This window comes from Cimex lectularius, unplaced genomic scaffold, assembly GCF_000648675.2.
Source record: "Cimex lectularius strain Harlan isolate CLEC.00 unplaced genomic scaffold, Clec_2.1 scaffold389, whole genome shotgun sequence".
Lineage (NCBI taxonomy): Eukaryota > Metazoa > Arthropoda > Insecta > Hemiptera > Cimicidae > Cimex > Cimex lectularius.
Genome location: NW_019392953.1, coordinates 39,595 through 51,902, shown reverse-complemented (window position 1 = coordinate 51,902; position 12,308 = coordinate 39,595).

The following is a 12,308-nucleotide window of genomic DNA, read 5'->3' as shown; positions in this document are numbered from 1 at the left end:
ATTTCTTTTGGGGTTTTTTAGCAGTAATTAATCAAAGAATTTCTAGAAAATAAAGCCGATGGATTTCACCCAGGATTGAACCCTCAGCTAGAAAATGAGTAATATTTTCCATTGCACAAATCACAGAACCACTGAGCTAAATTTGGATATGAGAGTGTGCACCACATTTTAAATGGCCATCATTTATGGAGTAAATATTAAAATTGTCTTTGTTTTAAAAAAATAAGTTTTTCTTATTCTGAGTTGAAAATTATACCAAAAGCTTCAGCATGATGTTCCTGATATTTTTTTACCGTTTCTACCTAATATCTCGAAAATTTAAAACTTTTGAAATATAAATTTTCAAAAATGTAAAACGAGGAAAACGTTTCTAGTTTTCAATTATTTTCAGTGGGATTTGGTAAATTTTGAACAGAAACTCTATCCTCATCCATGGTTCGACAGTTGAAAAAATACGTTCTCCCTCTGATCCTCTCAGGTCGTAACTCACGAGGTTCTTGGATCCTTTGTGCTTTTTCTCCTTCTCGACACGTACTGAGACAATTATTCTTTTCTGGTGGGGTCGTTTGATTCGTTTTTTCAAAGGAGCCGGCGGTCATATCATGCTTTTTCTTTCTGGGCCTCACTGATAAGCCAGCCTATGAAAAACAACCTTAACCTTGCTTTCCAGTAAAAGTCAGATAAATACATTTTAGTTATTTATTTTTGTATTCATTTTTTACAACAAAAAAGCCGGAATGTTTTATTTCAACAGACAACTCTTTGTGTGGACGATTTTCCGGGCATAAAGAAAAGTTGGGTTTTTTTGCAGGTTCTGTATTTTATCCGAGAAATCATTATACACAATCAATTTTGTACTATAACAGCATAGACGTTAACTATAGATAAATATAATAATATACACGCAATATAAAAAAATTATTTCATTCTTATATAAATGCATTTGTTCCCTCTTCAGTCGTATGTTATGTTAGCTGGGTTGCTTTGCTCTTTCCCGTGTCTCGTGTAAAAGTTCATGGATCATCCGATGGTTTTAGAGATGGGAGAGCATAAAATTTTACAACTCCGTACATACAGGTGTCGTAAATTTCTTCGGACGTGACCATTCGATTGAACCCCGTTTGAATACCGTAACAGTGCAAACGTACAAAGTACACCGACACCCTCTTTGTTAAATCGTTTTGCCCGTTTAAAGAACGAGTAGTTTAAAAAAATCGTCCATTGCTCCAATCGAACGGGTATCGAGTCACTCCACAGAAACGATAAAATGGCAAAAATATTAACAAAGGGTTATTGGTATTTATCTGTAGTAAGGCATTGTCCGACCCCCGGCTCCACCCTTTAAGTACGCGATGCTTCATTAAATTTCAATTTCAAAGGGACTTCCCCCTCATTCCGTACTTCACCATTGAACGAGAGACTGTCAGAAAACCAGAACACGAAGTGGAAACATTCTTTGAAAACCAACCCCTTCTTGTTCGACCATTCTTCTCTCGTAGTCGTCTGGCCTCCCCTCATTCGATGTTTTCAGCGATAAATTAATTTTGTCGCCCAACCCTTCTAAATAACGTCGAAGGAAATTGTCTCAAAACATCTACAAAAGCGGAGATAATTTCATCATTCCTATTCCTTTTGATTTGGTACGAAGTTATTTCGTTATGTATCTGATTGAAAAAAAAAATTGAGTAACGAGCTAACAATCCTAACCTTTCGGGAAAATCTCTTTGAACAGCCTCTTTCAATTCCAGTTCCTCAGATTAATAGGTTTGTTTTCCCATTACATTCCTCGTCTCCATTAAAACAAACCCAATTTATATATAATTCAGTCTGTGAATAATTTTTATTAAAGATAATATTCTCTTAGATATGATTTCAGCATTTTATTGCACCTCCTCCAGTGCTCTAGAAAAAGAAATATATACACTTGTAATTTTGGGCCAATTTAACAGCAAAGCATATAAAGATATTGTTGCACTTATTGATTTTTGGCCAAAATTATATAAACATAAATTACAATTAATTAAGGTTTTTAGTTGAAATGAAAAAAAATCAACCACGAGCGGGATTCGAACCTTAATTAATTGTAAAGTATTAATTGGTCAAGCGGACCACGAAATTAGTGAATTTAATAAACATAAATGCTTTGGTTATCATGTCAACACTAAATCGTTTTTCACTTCAAAGAAGCCGACGCCTTACACAAAATTGTCTTTTATATATCGACTTCCTTCCCCACCTATTCAAAACCAAACATATATAAACATAAAACAGCAAAATCTCACTGGCACTCTCGACACGACACGCAAGAATGGCACAATTACTCAGAAGACAAACACTTTGAGTGAGTAGAAATACTTTGTTTGAATATAAAATATATTTTGCAGTGTAAAAATTCACTTTTCTACATCCTAAATGTATTAAATGTAAACAATGTTTGTAAATCCCAGGCCCTGAAGATGATCTCAATAAAAATCGAAACGTTGGCACGGTAAAAAAATGTTTTTCTGAAACCTACATCACACCCGACCGCATCTCACGATATCTGAATAACTACTAAATCATTATTTGTTTTTTCCCTTTCTTTCCCACCTTTTACTGTAAAATGACTAGACTACAAATATCACAGATTTGAAAGCGTGTATGTAAAACAGAATCAGGGATAGTTGTGAGGTTTCTCGGTTTAAATCCTCTACAAGAAAGGAATGTTCTTGTTTATTAACTGTTTATTTATATTATAATTTCTTTCAATTAATTATTCTTTCTAATGTAAGGTCTTGGTTGAAATAAAAAAGTCAGTGCCACCAGCGGGATTTGAACCCACGACCTTCGGCTAAATACGGCGAGAGGATCAAAGTCAAGATAGCTCAAGCGACGTATTTAGCCGAAAGTCGTGGGTTCGAATCCCGCTCGTGACACTGACTTTTTTATCTCAACCAAGACCTTACATTAGAAAGAATAATTAATTTAAAGAAGTAATTTGGTCAATTGACCACTAAAATGTAAACGGATTATAATTTATGTTATTTAATATAAAACTTTTTTTTTTACTTTTACGTATTGATTTCAGCCATGATAATATTTTATTAGTTATTTATAGCCGTCATAAATTACAACCAGTTAAATAAAACCAAGTTGGATAAACTTTGGTATTTTCTGTACTCATTAAAAATGTTTAATTTTACGGCTTTGCAATTTTGCATTTTTCTATCATATGGAAAAGACCCTTTCTTTCTCTTATTTTTTGCAGTACTATACAATATGTTCCGCGTTTTCCACTTGGTTGTATACGGTCACAGGTACTGCCTTCTTATCCAATCATGTGTCAGATACTATTGCTGGTGTGCTATACCGGTCATACGTTTCTCCAGTGAATCCAGGCTAGCAACAGACGTTAGGGTAGATATGGAAGATATTTTACGATTTAAAATTTATACCACTGTCCAATGGTTGAAGATCTAAATTTATTCTGCCACGCTTCAATTGATCAGTTTTTAATGACGCTGATGGCATCGTAATGGGATATTTTAATCTCTCTTACTATAATTGATTTTTTTATTTACCTTGGCCAGCTCATCGCCTTTCTCAAAAAGATAGTTGAACTAGTTAAGATAGGTTTATAGATATTAATTTATTATGATCTGAAAAGGAGAGAGAAAACATGTACATTTTGTTGTTAAATTGGCCAAAAATTAAACGTGTATATATCCTTTTTTAGAGCCCTAAAGAAGGTGCAATAAATTGCTGAAAGCTTGACGAATATTTAAAATGGGAAAATCTTTCATTTGCCACATCCCTGATAATACCTAAAAGAATATTATCTTCAAGGCTCCCTACAGGGAGCGTGTAGGCATGCCATCCAATCTGAAAATGGTACTGGAGCACTGCAGCAGGTTTCTGTGTCCCTTGTTTTTTTATTGTATATAATATGTCTTATGTGTTGTGTGTATATATTTGTCTGAGTGCATGTATTTATTAGCGTGAATGGTGAGGGGAAGGTGAAATATTACCTCATCATCGCCCCTCAAAAGTTGAGAGCGTATGAGTGTGTGTTCGGGGTCGATGGCGGAATATTTATAAAAGTACTCCATCGACCCCAATCTAGATTAGTTTGAGTATAGGCCGGTGGAGGAATATCAAGTAGTCCACCGACCAAACGGAATGTGTGTACTGTATGGATGTATTTCTTTGTATGAATGTATTTATTTGTATTAATGTAGTGTTCGAGAGGGTAAATAGAATATAGACTTAGTTGGGGGCTGAAATGACCTAGATGTTGGAAGCCCCAGTCAAAAACAAAAAATTATCTTCATAGAGTTGATCGATAAATCTACAAAAAAACATATTAAATCTCGATTTTTTTTCTTTTACCTACCAACAATAAAATCATATCAGTGTCCAAAGCACTTTGTGGGCCATTATAACTCGATATTCCGCCATCTACTCACCAACACACGACTATATACAACAATAAATATGTACATACACAATATAGAGCTACATATTTATTTGTGATATTTAAAATATTTACAGGTGGGGAAACACCTCCGTTTCTCTTCAAAATCGGAACAGGAGTCCCAAAAACCCACTGTCGTGTCCAAGGACTGTCTTTATGTCGGGTGTCATGCCTACTCGCTCCCTGTAAAGGGCCGAGGCGCGGCACTCCTCCACCAAGTGTAACACACTGAGCAAACTTTCTCTACGAGTGGGACAACCGCGCAGGGTTTCCGCCCAATGGCAGTAGTCCGTGTCAATCGACTACAGCCACCAAAGGATGAGTACGATCTCTTCCTATTAGATCCTCGAATAATTTTTTTTTTTCATTAATAATATGTCAGAGTATCAATTACATTTGAGAGATCTACAGTGAATCAGTGTCGGGATGTCAACGCCAAATCCCCAGAGTTTAAAGACTACCGTGCTTGAATATTCCTTGACGTTGTGTAGACTTTGGAACAAAGTTTGGTGCTAAGGTTGCTATTTAGGTTTAAAGAGCTTCAATAGATTCTGCTTAATACTCCACCGCAGACGTTCGCATGTTTGCGAATTCCTCTCCTTATTGAATGACGATGTTACCCGATTAAATGAACCAAGAACTATAAGTGATTACACGTACACCTCTAGCATTCAAATTTGTTAACTTTAAAAACTAATTAAATTACTATATTTTGTGGACCGCTTGACCAATTAATATCTTTCAATTAATTAAGTTTTTAGTTGAGATAAAAAAGTCAGTGAGCGGGATTCGAACCCACGATCTTCGGCTACGCCGCTGCTCTACCACTTGAGCTCGATCCACTCGGACACTAACTTCCCATCTCAACCTCACCTTTTGAATGGAATGAGGATCCTCTTTTTCTTGGTAGTATCTGCATAGTATTTCTTCTGTCAGCACCCCTATACGGAGCATGTGCCTTCTTAGGGGGCAATGCCGTCATTAGTCGAACCAGAATCCTATTTGCGGTTGTCTTCCACTAATTCTTTTGTAAGTTTGCCGATGGTCCTTCTATGGTTTTGGACTCATTAAGGATTCATTTTTAAGATATGTCCTATTTTGTGGCAGACTTTGTTTGCAAGCTGCTATGTGTCCATTAAATGAAGCATTTTTTTCGAAATGCAAAGTTACCTTCCAGTAAATCAGTAAGACATGAATACGAAATTCTCGGATTTTCCTCTGCCCACGTTCGGAAATTCCAACGGTTTGTTATGCCATTAGAGGTGAACATGGATTCATCAGTCCATAAGATCTACTACGTCTTTACTATACGTGTCCCGCTTCTAGGCCCTTGAGAGGGCTTTGCAGGTGCAGTCCATAAGATCTATGGACGAACGTTTTCTTCAGCCTCCCAAATCGACATTTGTGCAAGGAATGTTAGACTCCCGTCGTTTTCAGAGTTCCGAAGTCCCTGGACAAGCTGTGAGCGATATGGTTTAAAATATTAAAATTATACGTTCGGAGTACATCTAATTTTATTTTTGAAAAACCTAAAACTCTTCCAACATTTCGGAGAGAGGTATTCGGATTTTCGCGTACGTACAGTAAAATATTCAGCTCTTCTTCGAAATTACGTTGCCGGTTTCTTTTTGCCATAACTTTGTCATTTTTTGACCCATAATAAGATACGATTACGTCATTGTTTTCAGCTTAAAAACTTACTTTTACTTTCCGTCACACGCTCACCTCAGAATACTAGATATTCCTAGAGGGGGTAATAAGCAACCTCTTCCTTTCACGATAATAAATTACATTAATACGAAGAAATTAACACTCGATAGAAACATAAACGTCTCGTTGCATACGCTCCCCCAAGAGTATTCTATATTCCTCGGGGTGGGGTTATAAGCAACTCCTTCTTTTCACGCTAATAAATTACATTCATACCAAGAAATTAACACAAACGCAACGCTCGATAGAAACATGAAAGTCTGGTTGCATACGCTCCCCCCAGAGTACTCGATATTCCTCGGGGTGGGGTGATAAGCAACTCCTTCTTTTCACGCTAATAAATTACATTCATACGAAGAAATTAACACTCGATAGAAACATAAAGGAACCTCTGCTTTTTACGTTAATGAATTACATTCATACCAAGAAATTAACACAAACACAACGCTCGATAGAAACATAAAAGTATGGTTGCATTCACTCCCCCAGAGTACTCCATATTCCTCGGGGCGGGGTTGAACCCACTCCATTCGCGCTAATAACTTACTTTTACTCTCCAGACGTCACACACTCACCCCAGAGTACTCGATATTCCTCGGGGCGGGGTTGAACCCACTCCATTCGCGCTAATAACTTACTTTTACTCTCCAAACGTCACACGCTCACCCCAGAGTACTCGATATTCCTCGGGACGGAGGTAAAACAACCCGTTTTGTTGTAAATATTTTATTTTGTTGAAAACTTGATAAATCTTTAATAAGCTGTCTTAAGATAAAACATGGTAACTAATTTCAATCAAATATCTCCACCTTTGTTTTGACAAAAATTTCAATTACTGCTTATACCTTTCTTTCCACTGTTTTGTTGTAATCTTGAAGCAAATGTTCGGAGTTGAGTTTCAAAAAGATGTCAGGCTTTTTTTCTATTTATTCCGCCCCCGAGGGTATCCCGGGTATCACAGGGTATCACAGAGCCCCTCTCATTCGCCTGACAAATATGTTTCATGCCTTATCTCCTCTCTATATTACCAATAATATTTTATAAATATAAATTTTTTACTGTTTATAATACTGTTTTGTTTTTGCTAGTTGCATTAGTTAACTTGTCTCAAATTTGTTCTTTTAAATGCTTGTTTACTTATGTTATTAAGTACATTTGACAAACGGTGTTCACGTGATAGTTGTTTTTTAAATATTTCATTATTTACAGTCAAAAATTGTACGAAAATTACATAGATACAAAACTTAATCTACCCTTAGCATAGTACATCTTCAAAGTTAATTTTATAAAATTTGACCATTTATGAAAGAGTATCTTTTCAAACTGAATAAATTGATGTAAAGAGATAAGAAACGGTGTAGCGGGATAGGAAGGGCACTGAAATATTTATAGGAATTTGGGAGGTGAAGAGCATAGTCAAGAAGGAGGCCGAAAATTACGCATGTCTGGCCTGAGCCCTTTCAGGAGAGGGCCAAGATTAAGCTGTCAAGGCGGCGGCTCAACTTTGTCACAAGACAACCTCCTTATCTCAATCCAACAGTTGTTCCAATCCTATCTTAGCCGAACTCCTTTACAATACGGACAGGGATCAACTTCAAAGTGACATATCGGCTGAATGGGTTGATATTCCAATTGGACCTGCTGCCGAGTTTGGAAATACCATTAGGAAATGAAACCGATAAAAATTCATCTTAAAATACCCGGATATTTATTTATATCTTAAAAGCAGTGAATATAAATCAATATGATTTTATGGTATTGCACTATGGCCAAGTCTAGATACATCAGGCTATGACCGCTCATTGAAATATTATTGAGCTGTCCGTTTTTGTTATTGTAACATTTTAAAGAAGATTATTCTGCAATCGTGAGATGCGGTCTGGTGTGATGTAGGTTTCAGAAAAACATTTTCTTTTACGTGCCAACGTTTCGATCTTTATTGAGATCATCTTCAGACCCTGGGATTTACAAACATTGTTTACATTTAACAAAGACATTTAGGGTGTGGAAAAGTGAATTTAGACAATGCAAAATATATTTTTTATTACAATTAATTAAGGTTTTTAATTGGGATAAAAAAGTCAATGTCGTGAGCGGGATTCGAACCCACGATCTTCGGCTTGATACGCCGCTGCTCTACCACTTGAGCTATCGTGACCTCGATCCACTTGGACACCAACATCCCATCTCAACCTTGATCTCTTTTGAATTTTCCCTCCTTTTTGCCATTTTTCATTTTACTTTATTAATTAGTCAAGCGGACCAAGAAATTAGTGAATTTATATTTTTTATATTCAATCAAAGTATTTCTACTCACTCAAAGTGTTTGTCTTCTGGGTAATTGTGCCATTCTTGCGTGTCGTGTTGGTAGTGCCAGTGAGATTTTGCTGTTTTATGTTTATATACGTTGGATTTTGAATGGATGGGGAAGGAAGTCGGTATAGAAAAGACATTTTTGTATAAGGCGTCGGCTTCTTTGAGGTGAAAAAAAATGTGTTGGTAATGGTTCGGCCAGATTATCCTTTCAGGATTATATAGAAAGGGATAAATAGGAAAAGGAAATCACTTTTCCACATCCTACATGTATTTGTTAAATGTAAACAATGTTTGTAAATCCCAGGCCCTGAAGATGATCTCAATAAAGATCGAAACGTTGACACGATAAAGAAAATGTTTTTCTGAAACCTACATCACACCAGACCGCATCTCACGATTTCTGAATAATCAATATTTAATAAGTAAAAGACGTATCACATCATGAGTCGCTGAGAATCCAATCCTGATTACACGACATTTGAATATGACAAAAAGAGGAAAATTTGAAAGGTTGTAGGTTGAGCTGGGAAGTTGGTGTCCGAGTGGATCGAAGTCGCGATAGCTCAAGTGGTAGAGCAGCGGCGTATTGAGCGGAAGGTCGTGGGTTCGAATCCCGCTCGTGACACTGACTTTTTATCTCAACCCAGACCTTTCACACAAAGAATAATTGATTGAAAGAAATATATATTAATTTAGAATAAATCAATGTAAATTCACAGCTAGATAAAGATAAAATAGGCAAACAATATTAGAATACCTTGGATTTGTATATAAAAAAGAAAGGCAAAGCGAAAAAAGAGTAACTGTTTTAGTGTCATATATGAAATTGGATAATAAAAAAAGAGTTAAGACCGACTACCATAGGCTGTCTTACTACAGTTAATTTTTTTTTCCTTTTTGCCTTTCTTTTTTTTACAAATCCAAGATATTCTTATATTGTTTGCCAATTTTATCTTTACCTAGCTATAAATTTACATTGATTTCTTCTAAATTAATACATACATTTTTTAGTCAAATTAACTTTTTTCCTATTTCACCTATTTCCACCACATCGAAAATGAATATGGTTTTAGTTTACAGCATGTTGAGATTGTGTTATTAATACAGTCTGCACGTTGTTTAATTCTGTTCTTTAGAAATTTTATTTTCTTACCAATGTATAATTTATAGCTAAAAGTCATATGGGTTTATTTCTAATAAGTCTTACCTATTGCAAGACAACGCTTGGCCTTATGTTTCAATTAAGTCCGTAAACAAATTAAAGAAGCTTGGCTAATCCCAATCCCGCCTCGTTTTTCTTACTTTCCTAATCCGAACCTTACAGGCTGTCAGCTCTTTTGCTTGAACAACTTCATTCAACAAAAAATTAGCAAATAATGCCATGAACAATACTTTCCTGATTATGTTACATATAGATACAGAAATGTTTTTAAATTTACTATAGAAAATTAATTTGAAACGCTTTTTTTGGTTGTCGAGCAGACATGCTTCGTGTGGTGTTTTAAAGAGTCATAACTGGACCCTTCTGAAGAGGTCACCCAAAAATAATACAATATATCAAAATTGAAATTGGTTCTAAGAATCAGGTGAGATCCGAACGTGTCGATTGCAGATCGTCCTAAATTTGGTACTTTTCTGATTTACTCTTCGGTAGGTGTCACTCACGGTCCGAAATTCATGGAGATTAATGAAGGGTTCATAACAGTTAAATTCTTCTAACATGAAGTTTTAAAACTTCAATTATCCGTAAGAACTAATATAGTAATAATGATCTATTTTTTATTACCAATTGGAATTTTTATTTCAAAAGAAAAACGATTAAGCATAGGAAGACAAATAATTTGGCGTCGAAGTTAGTTTTGCCTTTATAGCCAAAGTTTATCGACAATAGCTCTCTAATTTCTCCTTTTTTCTCAGCTCGGTTAAAAAGTTGTCACACTTTAATCCACAGGTGGCCAATGGAAAGACTCTATATTTGAGATCATCATTTATATTTGAAATTACTATTGAAAAAAAAATTAGAGTTTCCTGAAGAAGCTGTTGGTGGTTAACGCGTTTTACGATTTTTTTAACTACGAATAGGAAATTAATTTATAAAACAGTTGTGATGAAAATAGTGGTAGATGAATACCTTCCTCCATTGCGACATAAGTAGATCTATCGTGGAACCCCTATAAATCATAACCATAAACTGGAAAGTGCGTTTTTTCTAAGACTAAAATTTTCCTTGGTGGCTTTTCTCTGGTCCCTCCTGACAGAGTCGGCATGTTCTTTCTCAGCTTTGCCCATCTTCTTAAGATGATAATTGAGTGGTCGGTATAAATAATTCCACTAATTTTGTGGTCCGCTTGACCAATTAATACATTACAATTGATTAAGGTTTTTAGTTGAGATGAAAAAAAGTCAATGGCACGAGCGGGATTCGAACCCACGATCTTCGGCTTGATACGCCGCTGCTCTACCACTTGAGCTATCGTGACCTCGATCCACTCGGACATCAACTTCCTATCTCAACCCCCTATCCCGCTCGTGCCATTGACCTTTTGGTACCTCTACCATTGACGTCAGTGGTAGAGCAGCGGCGTATCTAGCCGAAGATCGTGGGTTCGAATCCCGCTCGTGCCATTGACTTTTTTCATCTCAACTAAAAACCTTAATCAATTGTAAGGTATAAATAATTTTCCTCAAATCCTGCCTGCTCAGAAAAACGAGTTTCATCGCTTTCCATTTTGAAGGATATATAAATTTCTTAGCTTGCCTCATACATGGTGCGTTTGCCAGTATTTGAGTTTTTCTTTCTCGATCCATTTTTCCAGTTCCAACTTATGCACACAATCTGGTTTACTTAGTTGCGGTTCTGGCCACTTGGGTGAAAGGGCTGCCCTTCTTTTTAGCTAGTTGGCCAGCCTGTTCATTTCGTTCTTCATGTCTGGGAAGCCACTTTAAGGAACTCGTCACTAAGCAATTTAGGCACTCCCAGACAAGTTTGGAGGTAAAACCAAACTCATTAGTGCCTTTATGGTTGCAGAATATCTGTGCACCTTTCATATTTTTCTTTATTAACTCCTGTTCATAGATTTCTAATGAATGGACCTTAGCTTGGAAAATAGTTGAGATTAGTCCAAGGGTCTTTGCTAGGGTGATGTTCGGACCTATTATCCCTAACCTACTTCCTGTTTATACCATAAGAAATGGTTAAAAAAATACAAAAAGTCATGAAATTAGAAAATGAGAAAAATCCAAATCTAGACCACCAAAGTGTACCATATTAGGGCTCCTTCTTGAAATTTGTGGTCACCTTCTTTCAGAAGGTCTCTATTATCTATGCCTACTTGGAAGGGTCTGTTTAAATTTGGGCTTTCCTCTCATTTTGCCACGCACCATTGTACCATTTCAATAATTTTGATTCTTTCCAGAATTTTGCAATGGCTCCTTCTTAGAACTGACTTTATTTCCTCATATCTCAGTAATCTGTTGACAATCTCTTTTGTACAGAAATATGTAAGCATGGAAGGTCGAGTGCTACTTCCATTGTTCAAGTGGGGTAGGTCGCATTTTTTTCTTTTTATACCTACATATATGTTATGTATATATACATTTTATATTTATGGTTTTTGTATTACATGCAATGTTTTGTATAAAGCATGTAGAATATAATATAAAAAGACAATTCACTAATTTCGTGGTCCGCTTGACCGCTTGTTTAGTCGAGATAAAAAATTCAATGGCACGAGCGGGATTCGTACCCACGATCTTCGGCTGACATTTGAAAAATGGCATAAAGGAGGGAAAATTCAAAAGGTGCGGTTGAGATGGGAAGTTAGTGTCC